General features: G+C 43.6%; 2 long non-coding RNA genes across 2 annotated transcripts; both read right to left on the bottom strand.

Annotated features, from left to right (window-relative positions):
- Positions 1 to 1525: 1525 nt before the first annotated feature.
- On the bottom strand, positions 1526 to 2148 carry LOC117506329. Its single transcript, XR_004559429.1, has 4 exons — positions 2102 to 2148; positions 1882 to 2010; positions 1595 to 1730; positions 1526 to 1550 (listed from the first exon to the last, which is right to left on the bottom strand). It is a non-coding gene; the product is annotated as an uncharacterized LOC117506329 (long non-coding RNA).
- Positions 2149 to 3021: 873 nt separating this feature from the next.
- On the bottom strand, positions 3022 to 5725 carry LOC117506330. Its single transcript, XR_004559430.1, has 3 exons — positions 5666 to 5725; positions 5470 to 5542; positions 3022 to 3054 (listed from the first exon to the last, which is right to left on the bottom strand). It is a non-coding gene; the product is annotated as an uncharacterized LOC117506330 (long non-coding RNA).
- Positions 5726 to 18330: the final 12605 nt, after the last annotated feature.

Below are 18330 nucleotides of genomic sequence, written 5' to 3'. Positions count from 1 at the left end.
TCCATGGAAATCCCAAAATCACTCAGGAGGTAGAAGGTGTTACATAGAACCCAATCTCCTCCCTGTGATTTCCAGACACCACCAAAGTCACAGGTGGTGTTTGGTGTGTGATTAATGGGAGAAGGGTGCCATCTAGTGCCCGTACCTTCAATGGGGAAGGTAGAGCCACTAGAGGGAGCCCTACCTCCCTGGCCCATCTGCTGTCCAGCAGATTCCCTTCAGACCCCATGTCCACCAGTGCTGGAGCGTGAAGGGTAAGATCCCCACAAAGCATCGTCACTGGGATGCATGCGGATCTACGGGCTCTCCCCGCGTGGATGTTATGGCCCACCCTTAACCCAGTCTCTAAGGGCGGGCGTTGAAGTTTAACCGCTTGGGGCAGTTTCTTTGTATGTGCTCATTAGAGCTACAGAAAAAACATTCTCCACGAGCCAGCCTCCGTTGTCTGTCATGTGATTTTACTTTAGCCCTGCTCGTGTCCATAGCTTCGTCAGCAGGGGGAGCTGTTGCTCCAAGGAGCTCTCCCCCTGTGGAGCGTGGGGACGGCGGCACCCTTTCGGACCCGGAAAGAAGAGGGACGGCTTGTGCCCGGCCATGCCCTTCGCCCCGCTCCCGATGGTGTTCTTCTAACCGTATGACCAGGTCGACAAGCCCGTCAAAATCCCGCGGCTCATCCTTAGCCAGCAGGTGCTCCTTCAGGACCGGAGACAGTCCGTTTATGAAGGTGGCACGGAGTGCAGCGTTATTCCAGCCGGACCTCGCAGCCGCGATGCGGAAGTCGACTGCATACTCGGCTGCACTCCGACGTCCCTGTCTCATTGACAGCAGCACAGTCGAAGCGGTCTCGCCTCTATTGGGATGATCAAACACCAAACACAAGTATATGTCGTTAGGAGCTGTGAATTTTGCTCCCAGAGCGACGTAGCCCAGGCGCGTGCCTCTCGACATGAGATGACTCGGGACTGTTTTTTCACATGTTGTGACATGCAGTGTGTGTGTGTGTCAGGATATTTGCACGGCTTCAGTCCAGTATCTTACTCATATAGCTGCCTGTTTGAACACTGGAACAGGGCAGGCAGCAAAATGGGCAGGATCTCCTCTGTATTTTCACGGATAAAACTGATGATATGCTCCTTTGTGCAGAGTTTTCACTGCCTCCATTTTACAATAGAAATTGTTACAATTGTGGTAGCAGCAATATAAATAACTTTTTTTAAGTCAGTAAAATTTACCAGATGTGGTCTGATCTGTCCAAACTGTCAATGAGGCTCAGTGCACTTGAACCAGTGGACCAGTCTGTCTCTGTGGACTCATCAAAGTGGAACTAATAAGTCAATGCTTCCTGCAGACAATAATTCCTGCTTCTTAACAAACAGCACCCCCACCCCCTCAGGAAATATTAATAGGAATCTGTGTGCAAACAGACAGGTTTTTTGTCTGTGATAAAAGATATTTATGTTTTAAAAAAATTAATAAACTGTACATTAGAAGCTGAACTCACCACTTGTTTTTTGTGACGTGTCACCTGAACAGCAGGTGGAGTTTCTTCACTGTAGGGAGAACATATATTTTTGTCAAACCATTTATTCTTCACCTTTTTCTTCAGGGGCACTCGGACTGGCTGGAAGTAGTCGGCAGGTTTAAACCTTCCCCTGGTAACAGCAACATATTTTCCATCGTTCTTCAAGTCTTGTGGATCTTTCACAAGCTGTCCATCAAGTGTGTAAAGCCTGAAAATAAAAAGAAAAGAAAGAAAAAAGAAACTTGATGATTGCAATTCTGACTCTAAATTGCAAGTATTTATAAATGATTAATTTTGATTTGATACACTTTCACAGTTGGTGCACTGTGCACGTGATTTACAGTGTGTTGGTGTTGTACCTCTTCACTCCAGCATGAGAGCACATCATGGATCCCACCACGCTGCAGACGTTGTCCATCGACTTCAGAGCCGTCTTTGGAATTTTTACAGTCACTGAAGGAATTAGAGGCTCTCCATTGGTGAAAACACTGCAGAGTGAAGAAACAGAGAGTGAGACAAATACTCACAGAAAATTCACATTCAGGATAAGTAATTATCCATCTGAAAGTCTGGACTTACTCGATGGTGAAATACTCTATTTTTGGATTTCTCTCATTTTTACCAGTCACCTTGGTTTTGGTCTGAACAACAGGTTTAATCTGAAAAGATTTGAAAAGCTGTTTAAAAAAATGATAAGCCACAACAGGAAATAAAGAATAAAGCATAATCCATTTTGAACGTGCACTTAAAGTTTCATATGTGCTAAATGTTAACTGACATTCTTCTTGTGCAAACATGCACTTTTTAGCTGTGAAAGAAGAAATTTATGGGAGAAAATCTTTGTAACTAAACAACCTGCACAGAAGAAAGTGAACTCACGTCTTCTTTATGACGTACTGCTTGAACAAATAGTTTCTCTTTACTGTGGGGAGGAAGATCAATATGGGAATTAAAAAATGATTTCACAGTAGATTCACATGTGAATACAAATAGAATGTATTTATTACATTTTTTAAAAATGTATTTATTTACTGCCCTACCATTTGTTCCCGTCACATTTCTTGCTGAAGTACTGAACAGGTTTAAACTTCCCCTTACTAACAGCAACGTAACAGCTGTCAAACTTCAACTCCGTCACTCTGTCAGCAAACACACTACATCATCAGATCAAAACAGATATAATCATTCAGACAATATTCATATTCAGGTTCAATAATTGTCCACATGAAGGTCTGGACTTACACAGTCTTCTTCTTCTTATGGACAGTTGGGTCCTCAGTCGGTTTAACCTGAAAGTTTAAAAAAGGTGATAAAAATTTAATATGCAGCAGTCATTAAAAAACAAACATGGAACATTGTAAGAGATGAATTATTATAATTACACAATTATGCTGAGTCTTTTAGCAACTTGGATTTTTAAATTACTATTAATGTAAAGGTGTTTGTTCAGTTTTGTGGAATAAACAGAATATTTTCTGACCTTTTCTTCTTTCGTTTTCTGTGGCTGTGAGTTCTTTGGTTTTGCACCGTAGCTGGAAAGATAAAACAAATCATATGATTGAGGGGAGAAATGCAGATTACAGTGTAATAAAATCCCTTTAATTAGGTCAAAGATGATTATTTTTTAGATTAAAAAAAGTTGAACAAACCCACTGAACAACCTGTTGTTGGTTCTTATTTTTTTATGTGCTCACAGAAACTGAGAGGACTTTAAGAGTTAGCTTTTTTATACCAGAAAATGGGAAGAAAAAAGTCTTGAAGTTTCTGTGAATCATTTTCCAAACAGTGCATTTCCTTTTGTAAATGTCAATGAGCTGAAAAAGCAGTGAGACAGACAGAGATTGGTGTTTCTGTGCATGATACTTACTCTAACTTCTTAAAAGGCTGGTATCCAGCTGCAACATAAGTCTCTCCATGTTGCACTTCATCCAGTCCACAAACCTTCAAAATGTTCAAAATGACCCATCTTCACTAAACCCCCAATATAAGCAGCTTAATTGAATTTTAAACACCAAATTTCATCTTGCATATTGTCATTCACCACAAAATGTGTGAATACCTGAGTTTTCCCTCTTCACTTGAATTTCTATAGCTTAAGAAAAGGGAAAAAAATGTGCAAAAAGGAGTTTTGAATGCATTTTTATTCCCAATGACTGTTTCTTTTTTTTCTCCAGTGAACAATTTAAGACAATGTACAATACAAAAATATGAAAAATAACATAACCCATTCAACTAATTAGCACATGTAGGGCAGTATGCAAGTGCACAGCCTTTGCAGATATATTTCTTACACCTGCAGCACACAGTATGTGTTTTACAGTCTTCCTTTTGAGGTCAGAACTGACATCTCTTCCTCTTACTTGCCCTAGCTGGGGAAGTGGCTGTGGTAGCTGGATCCTCAGGTTGATCAGGAGCTCCTGCACTCTGAATAGCTTTCACAACTGCTGCTGAGGCTTCTGTGCAGGGGACATGCTTCCTTCTTTCAATGAGTGGAGTTACAAGTGCCTTTCCTAGCTGCTCCAGGAACACCCTCCTCTTGTTCTGCTTATGAGACATCCAGGTCGGGTTGATCTCTCTCCAAATCACAAAGGCATTGTAGGAGGAAACATCAATGATGTTGTGGAAGATGACCAGGGGCCAGCGGGCAGTCATTCTTCTGCAGCTGTATGTTCCAATCACCTTATCTAGGTTGTCCACACCTCCTTTGTTGCAGTTGTAGTCTAGGATGATGATTGGCTTCCTGTCCTCACGATCGCTAATGTCACCGTCTGTGTGCTCAGAAGAATACATTCTTGTTTTTCTTTGGGAGGTAGGAAACTAGAGTGGTGGTGGGCGTGAAGGCAAACTTTGAGGAGAAGACCTCTCTCAGATAATTTTTCATATTCGCGATTATTTTTCATATTTGAGATTATAGCGAATTATTTATTTTATTCACAAAGCATAAAACGACTCAGAATCTGACGTCATTGTGCTGCAGCCTCGCTCACTGTTTCGCTCTCGTCTTAAGGCAGGACAATAACATGGAGACTGAGGAGCGATCCATCCTGCATTTGGATAAAACGGCCGATTAAAACAGTGACCATCTTCTTCAAAGCTGTTTAAAATACGGAGTTTACAGAAGGTGCTGTCGGTGTGTGTGTCTCTGTGTGCCGTAAAATTTTCACCGAAAGCCAGATAAATTTTTCGAATGGTTTCCAGGTGCCAGTCTCTAACAGCTTCTGAAAAAATTCTGATGGAAAAAAAGTCCTTTTCATTCCGCCATTTCCAGACAATGAAAATCCGACGAGGGGGCGGGACCACTCCTTCCACAAGGCGTGCTCACAGGCGAATGACGTCACCGACAGGAGTGGAAAAACTCACGCATGCGCACGAGGGTTCAAGCATGTCTGACGTAAAAACATATGAATGAAATCCATATAGTTTTTGAAAAAAATAAAAAGGTACGATACTTTATGGACAGACCTCGTAGGAACACTCGCAGCTGTAACCCCCAAAATGGAAGAGTGGCTCCAACAGATTTCAGGTACAACATCAGAGGTGTCTGTCCAGAAGAGTGCAGTTGTAGAAACAGCTAAGATACTGCGCCAAACCCTCAAACTCCCAGGACTCTGGTAAAGGACCCGAATTTGAGGAACATGCATGAATGTCATGACAATATTGGGCTGTCAGGAATTTATTTGAATTGTTCTTTTTCTGGGGCAGAATGATTGTAGAACAGACATCTTCAAAATAATGAAAAACAATAATTTGGTGTGCAAAATTTAATTTATTTTGCTTTTATTTTGTGCTCTGTGTGCTGGATGTGATGAATCACAGCCTCGGGGATGGTCTTCATCCTCCATCCTTTCAACATAGAGGCAACATTATGAATACACGGTTAAAAACATGCACACAGCACACATGATATTACATTCAGATATATTTATGTAATTTTACACACTGCTCACCTGTGTTTTGGACTTAGCGAGTGCCTCGATCTTCATCCACATCTTTTCACTTGCTTTGGACCTCAGCTGCTCTCTGTTGAAAAAAGGTATCAAATGTGACGTCACTGTTTTGTTCTGCACCACCACAACAAAAACTGAGCTGCTGCCTAAAACGTAACTAAATTGCATGATGTAATTACAGATATTGAACACATACTTCCGTCTTGTAGTCAGGATCTGCTCTATGCAGTGTGCAAAGAGCTCAGGATTCATCATGAGCACCTGTGGCAGATAATCAGTCAAGATGTGCTTGACAGACCTGTGAACCCACACAAATAAAACTCAGTCCATAACAGACAGGTGACTGTCAGTTGACCTCAGCATCAAACAGGAGTAAAGAAATGCATAGAGTAGAACTGTTTGAATCCATTAAAAAATCAAAATAATTTGAGTAAATATGAGAAAATTAAATGTCAGGATATTTGCACAGCTTCAGTCCAGTATCTTACTCATATAGCTGGCTGTTTGAACACTGGTACAGGGCAGGCAGCACAATGGGCAGGATCTCCTCTGCATTGTCACTGATAAAATGTGTGATATGCCTCTTTATGCAGAACTGCAGCGCTGCCTTTGCCACCTAAACAGAACAGATGTCTCAGTCAAGACAACACACACACTGACACTAAAACTGAAAGAGCTCCCTGATAGGGAACAGTCATAAGTTCCAAAGGCAAAGTTGATGATCTGTCCTCAGTTACCACATGATTTGAGCCAGAGAGGCATCGAGCCAGCTGCTTGAAGAGAGGCTCCTGAACCAACTTGCATTCAGAGACATAGATGCACTCGAGAATTTCCTCCAGCTCTTTGATGAACAGCAGCTCTTTACATGTGCAGGTCTTCGGCCAGTGCTTCAACAGATAGAGCACCAGCTGTTGGGACGGAAAAGTAAGACAACCATGTTAATTCATGAGCATCTTTTTCAATGTGTAGAAAACAGAAGACATTCTCTAAATGAAATCTGACTGGTGCATCCTTAAGAACATAATCTATTCTGCTGTAAATTATTTGACATACCGGCCCAGTTAGAGTTGCTTCCTTCATCAAAAAATACACCTGACCAGCTGCAAAGTGCAGAAAGAGGAACACTGAGTGTCAAACCATTTGAATTTACATGCAAACATGAAGGTAAAGCTTCAGGGGAGCAGAGAGATGGTGGACAGTTTCTGAACATATTACCTGTTCATGGTACAGATGGAGTGTGTTTGGTTTGTGGAGGGGCACCAAAACTCTCCAGAAGAAAACCAGGTCTTCTTCAATCAGTGGAGGCGCAACGTCCTTTATGATCCTGTGGGATACAAAATAAATAAATAAATAAAAAAAAGTCAGTGTGTCTGATTAAAAAAAAACATGTTTAGCTTGAATAAATGGCTGTGAAGCAATTACAGCCATCAGCTGTGAGCTTCATTTGTTCCTCTGTGTTTTGATCAAAGGATAAATAGATGTAACAGCAAAATTACAGAGAATCACTGAATCTGATATAATAATTACATTTAAAAAATCATTAACATATTTCATTTTTGTTTCTGAAAATAACACTCCATACTCTTCCATGATTTCCAGGAGTTTGGCGATACCAGTGGGCTGCCACTTCTCGTCCACAAACCTTTGGAAACAAAAACATTCAGACATTTTAAGTTAAGAGTGTCCTTTCAAAGCACTTCATTATAATTGGAGTGAGCATCCATCAATAAGACAAATCATCCATGTTGTCATTTCAGCCTGTTTGAAAAACGAGCACTGCAGCAGAGGAACAACACTGACCTGTAGCAAATATCACAGAACCCACAGAGAATGAATCCTTGCAGTCCAGGGAAGATACTGTAGATGCTCTTGACTGTCACTTGAAGCCACTCCCTCTCTCTGGGATCTTCACTAACAAACTGCTGTAAGAGCTGCAATGCAAGAAAAGTTACTCATTATATGAAACATATTATGGAAAACCAGTCATTCTTTGTTGCTTTGGAACAAACTTGTAAAGGCACATTGACACTTGCACAAATTTGATCTGTGCACTGGCATGCAACCTTGCATATTTTTCATGCAAATATATTCCAAAGATGTGACAATATGCTGTTCTTACCTGCGTGACAAATTCCTTGCCAATGTATTTTTCTGCAATCTCCACCTGAACGCTTGGAGCTTCTAGAAACGTCTGGAAAAACTCATAAACCAGCTGTAAGAGAAACACACAAAGATAAAGGAATGAATTCTGGGATTGAAATCAAAAACACTCGTGTCAGTGTGCCTGATGTTCATATAAAATAATATACAAATATGAAACACAACATCAAGGATTAGAATTTGTACTTCAGAGTAATTTGTTCCTTTAAAGTTCAAACATTCACCACAGATTACTTTCTAATTAGTGAGAACAATGATGTCATTATGTATCATGTTATGTTTCAAATTGTGAAGCAAATGTATCGTTCCACCCCTATACAGTACATATGTTGAATGTGTGGCACAAAGTATTTAAACTGTTCTGAAGGTAAAATGAGTCCAACCCGATACTTATAAGGTGTACCTTATGAAGTGGCCAGTCAGTGTATATTTACATTCTAAACGGAAAAACTTGAATTTTGACAGCATAATCCAGTGAAGGATCGAGGCCCCCCTCATTTGAATTTGACCTATTTTAAAGATCTTATCATATCAATTGCTCAGTAGTACCTTTATGGATATATTGCAGAAAATGAAAGTATTAAAATTTGTATTATAGTGACCAACCTGGATTTGTGGCCATGCAGGATTCAGCTTGGGTTCTTCACTTTGTGAAAGAAACTCTGCAGCAGGAGGATTAGAGGATGGACTCAACGCCCTGAACATGTGTGCAGCACACTGTGAGAAAAAAAGGTCAAAGTTATTTTTAAATATTCCACTGACAAAAATATACAACAACAGTCATGTTTGATTTCTAATTGATTTTGAGGTGATCCTCAGTCTTAGAATACAATCTGCAGAGGAGCAGAAGCTCCATCGAACAACCAGTAAATTTGTAATCCTCGGCTGTACTGACCATGCTCACAATCTCTGGGTATAGACACTCTGAGATGATGGTCCTTTTGTCTGTGATGTAGGAAGACAGTTGATTCAGCATCATCTCCTTCATCTGACAATCGAGGAAGTACGTTTCTGGGTCACCGTAAAAGTCATAAACCTTGGAGCATTGCTCCAGCTGCTCTATGACGATCTCATCCTTACCTGAGGAGGCAGAAAGAGAAACAGTGAAATGGGTAAAGAGGAGACGAGGAGGAAAAAAGTCAAAGGTCAAATGAATAAGATGGTGAAGAATACAGGAGCCATGTTTAAAAAGAGGTCACAAGAGAAAGGAGGGGTGTTTCCAGTGCACACTAGGACCAAGTCTGGCATCTATTACACCCATCATGTCTGTGCACACAAGAGAGAAAACTGACCCACCTTTCGTCAAAAAAGTGACAGCTGCCAATCAAAATCGGCCACGTCACTAAGCCCCGCCCCCTCTATGACGTCATAGCCAATCAGAATCGATGACGTCACTATGTCCCGCCCCTAAGCCCATCCCCTAGTCCCGCCTCCAAGCCCCGCCCCTTATGACGTCACAGCCAATCATAATCGATGACGTCATTATGCCCCGCCCCTAAGCCCCGCCCCTAATCCCGCCTCCGAGCCCCCGCCCCTTATGACGTCACATCCAATCAGAGTCGATGACGTCAGTATGCCCCGCCCCTAAGCCCCGCCCCCAGCTCCTCCCCTAGTTCCGCCCCTGGCTCCTCCCCTAGCCCCACCCCCAAGCTCCTCCCCTAACCCCGGCCAAGCACCGCCTCCAAGCCATACCTCCCCTCCCACCCAGGGTCTAATATTTTAATGTCATTTTATTTCATGAATTAAAGAACGATTAAAAATACCTAGATCTTTTAATGTATTAAAGAATTAACTAATTCTGAAATAATTAAACATAAATCACTGTCTATTATTTAATGACCCTTTAATATCTTTAATTCTTAAATTATTACCTTTCCTTTTCTGTTTTTTAATTCGTAAATTAAAGAAGGGGAACAAATACCCGTCTCTCTCGGCTGTAAGTCTTTGCAGCAAGACGGTCAAATACCCACGCATAGAGCCGCTCGCGGAAACATGACCCCACGGCTGTAAAACCTGTTGCAGACGCTGTGTCTGTGTGAGTGCGTGTGTGTGTGCGTGTGTGTGTGTGTGTGTGTGTGTGTGTGTGTGTGTGTGTGTGTGTGTGTGTGTGTGTGTGTGTGTGGCGGGACACCCGCTGAGCGGAGATGCTGCCCCGAGGTGATGAACCCGAAGAACAATAAACAATGCTCCTTATCACTCACGCCAGATGATGTTTTCTTTTAAGATATTAGCCGATCGATCATGGGGCGCGGGACACCCGCTGAGCGGAGATGCTGCCCCGAGCCCGAACAATAAACAATGCTCCTTATCACTTACGCCAAACGGTGTTTTTAGAGCAAAAGGTAAGGAATTACGCCCCGCGGACGAAGAAGGGTTTAAAAATCCCCTTTCGACGATAGAGTGACATACAGCATTCACCATGGCGAGACGAACTCCGATCCTCCGCTACATCTGCGAGACCCCGGTTAACATCACCATGACAACAGAAGGCTCGCTTGCCCCAAAAAAAGCGAGAATGTACGTCAGCCGTCTGAGCCAGCCGATACCGGAGGAAGATCTGACGTACAGCCTGGAGGGGCACGAACGTTTAACTTACACGTTCGACCCGTATTATGCCCAAGTAAGTTTCTTCACTCTGGCCGAGGGTGAGACTGCCACTCGAGGAACCCCACGGGTGGCGCTTACTTCCGCCGATTGGGGTGTCTTCTCCGCGGCGGCGGGCTCGATGATTCGCGACACGGTCAACCCTGAACCTCCAGGAGATCGGACGCCGGAAAAGAAGAAAACACGCTTCCAACTCACCTGGCTCAGCTGACACTGTCTCTGAGGGTGAAATTAAGTTGGAGCGGGTTAGTGCCAGCGGCCACGTCAGAAGCGTCACAGCTGCGGCTGAGAGCTGGCATGAGATGTTCAACACCTGCAACGACAGGATTACGGGCCTCTTTACAAGGTGCCTGGCCTGGAGGGACGTTATCGAAGTCCGAAAAAACTTGGCCCCTCTTTTTACTTAAAAAAAATAAATAAAAAAAAAAAATAAAAAATAAAAAAAAAAAAAAATAAAAAAAAATAAAAAAAACTCTGACGTAGCTCCTCCCCGCATGCACGGGGATTTCTATAAAAACCAGGGGACCACATCTCATTCAAGCATCGGACGACGAACCAGCATGAGCTCCTCAACCTCTCCCATTGCAGCGGCCGACGACATCGCTTGTGACTGCGCGCTCGACTGTGGAAGAGACCGGCCCTCCCTGAGCCAGGCTTCACGGACCCGCGGTGGGTACGAGAGCCCGTGGGGAGTTCAGCTCGAGGCGGTCTGGGGCGAGATCCATCCTTCTCACGCGCTTTCCAGCCCGGGAGGCGTGGGGTCTCTTCCCGCTGTCACGGAGGCCGCGAGTCCGCGGGAGGTACAAGACCTCGAGCCGGCTGAGAAATACGCCACATCTTTCGCATCTGACCGGCCTGACGGGTTCCTGTCAGAGGAATTCCTGAAAACGGTGAAAGTCGGCGTGGCACACTTACTTTTGGCTGTGATCAAAAGTTACAGACAAAAACTCTGTTACGGGTGTGAGATCGATCACCCCAGCCAGCGCCAGCACGAGTGCCTGGACCCGTTAAATGAATATTTCTTTACCGGACATTTTGAGAGATTAATGGTGAGACTCTGGAGACCGACCTTCATCCCGGCTGTGGTAAAGCTCCTAGCCCAGCGCTTCCTCAACCCATCGGCTGCGAGGGTTCAGGGGGTGGTAGAAAACATCCTCACTGAGCTGAAATACACTGATACTTTTGAAGCAAAGATCAACGAACTGTACACATGTTTCGGTGAAGACGCAGATCTCGACCTGGAGGGGATGGTAGCCGTCTATAACCCAGACGACTGAAGAAAAACCTGTTTTTTTTTTTTTTTTTTTTTTTTTTTTTTTTTTTAAATATCATTATATTGTTTTACAGTCATGGGTAATTGTGTGATGATTCTCTTTCAAAGTTTGCGGGAAGTTTATATTATACGTGGACTCTCGTATAAGCTGGAGCGGGTAGTCATTCGCAGGCTGGAGATCCCAGACGCCCCGCCTTTATGCGCTATGGAGAGGGTTTTCGACGTTATCAGACGTCGCCCCGGGCCCGGAGTCTGGACAGATCATATCTACAGCGCGGCTCTCCATTCATCTGAAAAATCTCTGTACAACGTATTACTGAAAATCTCTGTTTTGACCACTGACGATTTTACACGGTGTAATACGATGCATCTGCTTACATTATACACTCTGTTTGTGGATGTGATAGCGTGCCGGGTGAAACAGATGGGGGTGTCCAGAGGGGAGATTGTTCCTACACTTTTACAGCTGAATACTGAAATAAACCGTAAATGCGGGGGAGATGTATTACTGAGAGTTTTCCAGTTTTGTACGTGAACGTATGCTTTTTTCCTTCACGTATGCTGTGTTTAATAAACATGAACAATTGCTTTTTTCTCTGTGTGTGACTTTAATGAATGTAATAAAGCACATATTCTAAACCTTATACGGCCTGTGTTCTTTCCTATAATATTGTTGAAAAAGGGTGAAATGTTTTTCATATTGCAAGACAGAGTCATACAAACGAGGTTTTGGTGGAAAAAAGGTGCTCGTATGAATTAATGAGGGGTTTTAACACGGTCTCATTAAAAGCTCGAGGCTGCTCTGTGAGCGCTCTCCGCGGTGCTGAATCAGAGTTCAATTTAACGTTTCCAAGAGCTCCTATTTAAAACGTATACTTTTTTCCTTCACACATGTTGTGTTTAATAAACATGAACAATTGCTTTTTTCACTGTGCGTGACTTTAATGAATGTAATAAAGCATATATTCTAAACCTTATACGGCCTGTGTTCTTTCCTATAATATTGTTGAAAAAGGGTGAAATGTTTTACAAATCAAATTTATATAGTGCCAAAACCACAACAAAACAGTTGCCTCAAGGCGCTTCATATTGCAAGACAGAGTCATACAAACGAGGTTTTGGTGGAAAAAAGGTGCTCGTATGAATTAATGAGGGGTTTTAACACGGTCTTATTAAAAGCTCGAGGCTGCTCTGTGAGCGCTCTCCGCGGTGCTGAATCAGAGTTCAATTTAAAACAAAAGACTAATATTTATGGTCGCTAAAACATATAAAAATGCAAAAGGACTATCCGGTTCATCATTCTGAAGAGATCCGTCTTAAAAGATGGGTGATGAGGGTTTAATGAAGGATGTATATTATAGTCCGGTAAATCCGGGGAGTTTTGGAGGGCCGGAGCGTTTACGCAGGGCTCTGCATGATCAACACAGCTCTAAAATTCGTATGAAGCATATCAGAGATTTCCTGTCGGGGGAAGATGCATACACATTACACAAACCTGCCAGGACGCATTTTCCAAGAAATAGAGTATTTGTCACAAACCCGCTTAACCAATTTCAGGCGGATTTATGCGACATGCAGGGGTTATCAGATTTTAACGACGGGTACAAGTACCTGCTGACCGTTATCGATATCTTCTCAAAAAAAGCGTATGCCAGACCTCTGAAGTCAAAGCAAGGGCGCGAAGTCTCACAGGCCTTTGCCTCACTCTTAAAGCAGAGCGGGGTGCCTCTGAAGATGCAGACTGATGCCGGGAAAGAGTTTTTTAACAAATCGTTCAAGGATTTAATGAAAAAACACCGGATTCTACATTTTGCCACCGCAAGTGATCTGAAAGCCTCGGTTGTCGAGAGGTTTAATCGCACGCTAAAGACGAGAATGTGGAGATATTTTACTGCTAAAAACACGAGAAGATACATCGACGTCCTACCGTCTTTACTCACGGCTTATAACGAGAGTTATCATAAAAGCATTAAGATGAGGCCGAATGAGGTTAATGATCGAAATGTCGATCAAGTGTTTCAAAATTTGTATGGGGCATCCACCCTACGCAGGAGGCCTGTGAAGTGTAAATATAAGGTCGGAGATATAGTCAGGGTCTCCAAGCTCAGGGGAGTTTTTGATAAAAAATATGAACAAAGTTTTACGGATGAAATGTTCACGGTGTCAGAATGTATACAACGTACGCCGCCCGTTTATAAATTGAAAGATTATGACGGTGAGATCATTGAAGGCTCATTCTATGAACCGGAATTGCAGAAGGTTAAAATAGCAAAAGACAGACCGTATCAGGTTCAAGAAATTATTCGTGAACGTTTTACCAAGGGAAAGAAATTTGTATTTGTCAGATGGAAAAATTGGCCCGAGAAATTTAACTCCTGGGTTCCCGCGGACCAGCTGATGGCCGTATAAATATGAGAACTTCCATCTTCAACCGACATATGAGAAATGGATCGGGATCTGAAACACGGATTTTATATGACTCTGCCTTCAAACGCCAGCCTAAAAGTATTCCCGGACAACACAATTTCATGCTACCAGGTGGACTTGGCTCGACACCTGGATCTAGAGGGTGACTGGGATGTGGCGCTGACGGAAATTTGTTATCCGCACACCTGGTTAAATATCCCGGAAAAGCCTTCCTGTACGTTCCAGGTGATGAAAATTACGGGCAAGAACAAACTCGCCGTTCACTCGCGATATTTTGACACGGGATATTATGATAACTTTGAGGTTATTGCAGGGCTGATAAACCCTCGTTTGAAGACTATAGATCCGAATCTGACTTTAAAATATGACGATATCCAGAAAAAGTTTCTGTGGGAAGGAGACGGTACCAGCCAGGTATATTTTGAAGCCCCGACGGCGTACATGCTGGGGATGCACCCTAATCAATGGCTGAGATGCGGACCCGGGGTCACGAGCTGTCCCCGCTACCCCGATATAAAAGCAGGGATGTATCACCTGTTCTGTTATACAGACGTTGTACAGCCTCAGGCGGTGGGTGACGCTTTTGCTCCTCTCCTCCGAGCGTTCGAAATTGGAGGTCGTTTCGGGGAAATAATTACAAAGAAATTCAACCCCGCTTATTACATCCCGGTCTCCAAAAGACATATTGAGACAATACGCATCGAAATCAAAAGCGATCAAGATCAAACGGTGGATTTCAGATACGGTAAAGTGGTTGTGACATTACATTTTAAACCGGCGGGATAAAAAAAAATGGCTGGGGCAGCGCACAAAGCCGACATTTATAGATTTGTGCCTTACTATGAAAATCAAGTCGGGAATGGCCTTCACGGCTTCCACGGCGCTCCTGTTATGTACGGGCGCGGGCTCGGGAACATATTTTCGAAACTGTTCAAATTTGTGTCGCCGCTGATTAAACAAGGATACATGATCGCCAAACCTCACCTGAAAAACGCAGCCCGAAGCATCGCTTCCGACGTAGTGAGCCGCGTTGTTGAGAGGGCCGGACGGAGTCAGGAGCCCGAGCAGCAGCGGGGGTCCGGGATCATGGTGCTCTCAAGAAGGCCCCGGAAACGCCCCCCGGGGAAACGGGTCAAAACAGTTAAAAAGCGAAAGACCCCCGGAAAAAGCAGAACAGTTCGAAGGAAGCATAAGAAGAGGAGGTTGTCCGGGGATATTTTCTCTTAAACAATGTCTCTTTTGCGAAATAATTCCCCCGAATGCACCATGAGCGAATTGGATTTATTCGCCGTCCCCGGGACCCAGCTGTCCATCGAGCAAAGCCAATACGTTGAAGTCAGCCCGTTATCAGCCCTGACGGACATGGGCCCTATCGAGTTTTTTATCCCCGGAGACGGTGAGAGGTATTTAGACCTCAATAATACGCTGCTTTATCTGCGAATGAAAATTACAAACGCCGACGGGACTGACCTGGCTAATGACGCCCGCGTGGGCGTCATAAATTATCCTCTCAATACGATTTTCTCACAAGTCGACGTGACTCTGGGTGACCGGCTGATTTCCCAGTCCAGCGCGACGCACCCGTACAGGGCAATGATTGAGACGCTGCTGAACTTTTCCCCCGCTTCATTGAAATCGCAGTTCACGGGCGGTTTGTTTTACAAGGACACCCCGGGTCAGCACAATTCGACCGCTGTGGATGACGCGGGCCCGAATAAAGGCCTCGTGAGCAGAGCGCGCTTTAGCGCCGAATCGCGTGAATTTCAAGTTCAGGGTCCGCTGCACGCGGACATATTTTTCTGCGAGAGGCTTCTTCTGAATAACATTGATCTAAGAGTTAAATTAATTCGAGCCAGCGATGCTTTCTGCCTGATGGGGCTGGCGGCCTCCACTTTCAAGCTGAAAATTCTGGGCGCATCCCTATTCGTTAAGAAAGTCACCGTATCCCCTGCAGTGAGATTGGGCCACTCCGCGGCTCTCATGAAAGGGAACGCCGTGTACCCGTTATCACGAATCAACGTTAAGACTTACGTGATCCCCAGCCATTCCAGGATATGCAACCAGGAGAACCTGTTTTTAGGAACCATGCCCAAATATGTGGTTCTGGGTATGGTGAATCACAATGCATTCAGTGGGAGAAGAGATCTGTCCCCGTTTGAATTTGCACACTATGACCTGGAGTACCTCGCACTCAGTCAAAACGGGAGACAGCTGCCGGCTAAAGCTTTCCAGCCTGAATTTAACAACGAACTCTCTGTCAGGGAGTTTTACAATCTCTACACCGCGACCGGACGACACCTCAAAGACCAGCCTCTCTGTATAGACCGGGAGGATTTTGCGCGCGGCTACGCGCTGTACGTCTTCAATTTAAACCCGGAGGAGGACAGCGGCGCTCTGAGCCCCGTCTCCACAGGCACCCTGCGACTTGAAATGAGATTCAGAGTCGCGACTCCGCATACCACCACGCTGATAGTGTACGCGTGTTATGATTCTCTCCTGGAGATTAATTCCAAGCGACAGGTCCTTGTGGATTTTTACTGATGAACACCCTGGAATTGGACGCAGTTATGAGGGGCTTAATAGGAGACCTGTTTGCCGGTGTTTTTGCGTCTGACGAGTTATTCCGGATCAAGCCGGGCCCTCCCGTATATTTCATTGTAAACACCCACCCTAGACATTTACCGGGAGAACACTGGTTAGCGCTCACCGTTGAAAAAAATGGTCGAGCCACATTTTTTGACTCGTTCGGCCTCAGCCCTGACTTTGATTACTACCCTAAAAGCATCCTGCAATATCTGGAGAATCTCCCAGATGTTAAAAACATTCTGTATCACAACAAGCAGCTTCAGCACGAGTTATCCGACGTATGCGGACAACACTGCGTGTATTATCTGTATAACAGAGCCAGTGGGAAGTCGTACCGGGACGTGGTGTCTTTATACTCCGAAAATACTATCGCGAACGATGATTTGGTTTCTGATTTTGTGAAAAGATATCGTTATTGCCTTAAGAAAAGCTGCAATACCTCCTGTAACCAGCTAGCAGGGCCTCTGCATGAGTTTAAATATTGTCACGGCTTGTGTTAACCGGCGTTCCTATTTTTTTATGTTTTTCCGTGTGAAAATGTAACCCCCGTCTTAGAACGCTCTCCCGATCATACCTTTAAAGTTTTATTGCGTTTGGAAAATTTAAACCTCCGTTTTTAAACGTAGAAAGAAGCTTTGACCTTTGACCTTTGATTTTTTGTATGTGTTTTTTTTTGCCTGAAAACGGGGTGGATGTGTGAGAGCGGCCTTCCGATCATACCTTTAAAGTTTTAACGCGTTTGCATAATGTAAGCCTCCGTTTTTAAACGTAGAAAGAAGCTTTGACCTTTGACCTTTGATTTTTTGTATGTGTTTTTTTTCGCCTGAAAACGGGGTGGATGTGTGAGAGCGGCCTTCCGAACATACCTTTAAAGTTTTAACGCGTTTGCATAATGTAAACCCCCGTTTTTAAACGTAGAAAGAAGCTTTGACCTTTGACCTTTGATTTTTTTTATGTGTTTTTTTTTTGCCTGAAAACGGGGTGGATGTGTGAGAGCGGCCTTCCGATCATACCTTTAAAGTTTTAACGCGTTTGCATAATGTAAGCCTCCGTTTTTAAACGTAGAAAGAAGCTTTGACCTTTGACCTTTGATTTTTTGTATGTGTTTTTTTTCGCCTGAAAACGGGGTGGATGTGTGAGAGCGGCCTTCCGAACATACCTTTAAAGTTTTAACGCGTTTGCATAATGTAAACCCCCGTTTTTAAACGTAGAAAGAAGCTTTGACCTTTGACCTTTGATTTTTTTTATGTGTTTTTTTCGCCTGAAAACGGGGTGGATGTGTGAGAGCGGCCTTCCGAACATACCTTTAAAGTTTTATCGCGTTTGCACGCTTTAAAACATTGTTATTAAGTACAGAAAGAAGTGTTAATCTTTGATCCTAAATTTTTTTTATGTTTTTTTTCGCCTGAAAACGGGGTGGATGTGTGAGAGCGGCCTTCCGATCATACCTTTAAAGTTTTATCGCGTTTGCATGATGTAAACCCCCGTTTTTAAACGTAGAAAGAAGCTTTGACCTTTGACCTTTGATTTTTTTTATGTGTTTTTTGTGAAAAATGTTCCGAATGTGTAGAAAATGCACCCCCGATCATACCTTTAATGTTTTTGCATCGTTGTTATTAAGTAGAGAAGTGTTGAAAGTTGTTTTTTAAACCGTATACCGAATAAAAGTGATGAAGGCCGGAGATGAGTTTCAGTCTGTGTTTTATTAGTAACAATATACAAAAACGTGACTGACTGCGATGTATTTTAAAGAATCTTGATCATAATATCCAGTCAGTTTTTAATTCGATACCCTCCTTTTATGGTGAGAA

This window comes from Thalassophryne amazonica, unplaced genomic scaffold (assembly GCF_902500255.1).
Source record: "Thalassophryne amazonica unplaced genomic scaffold, fThaAma1.1, whole genome shotgun sequence".
Lineage (NCBI taxonomy): Eukaryota > Metazoa > Chordata > Actinopteri > Batrachoidiformes > Batrachoididae > Thalassophryne > Thalassophryne amazonica.
Note: the sequence above shows the minus strand (reverse complement) of the source record. Positions and strands in the feature narration are given on the sequence as shown.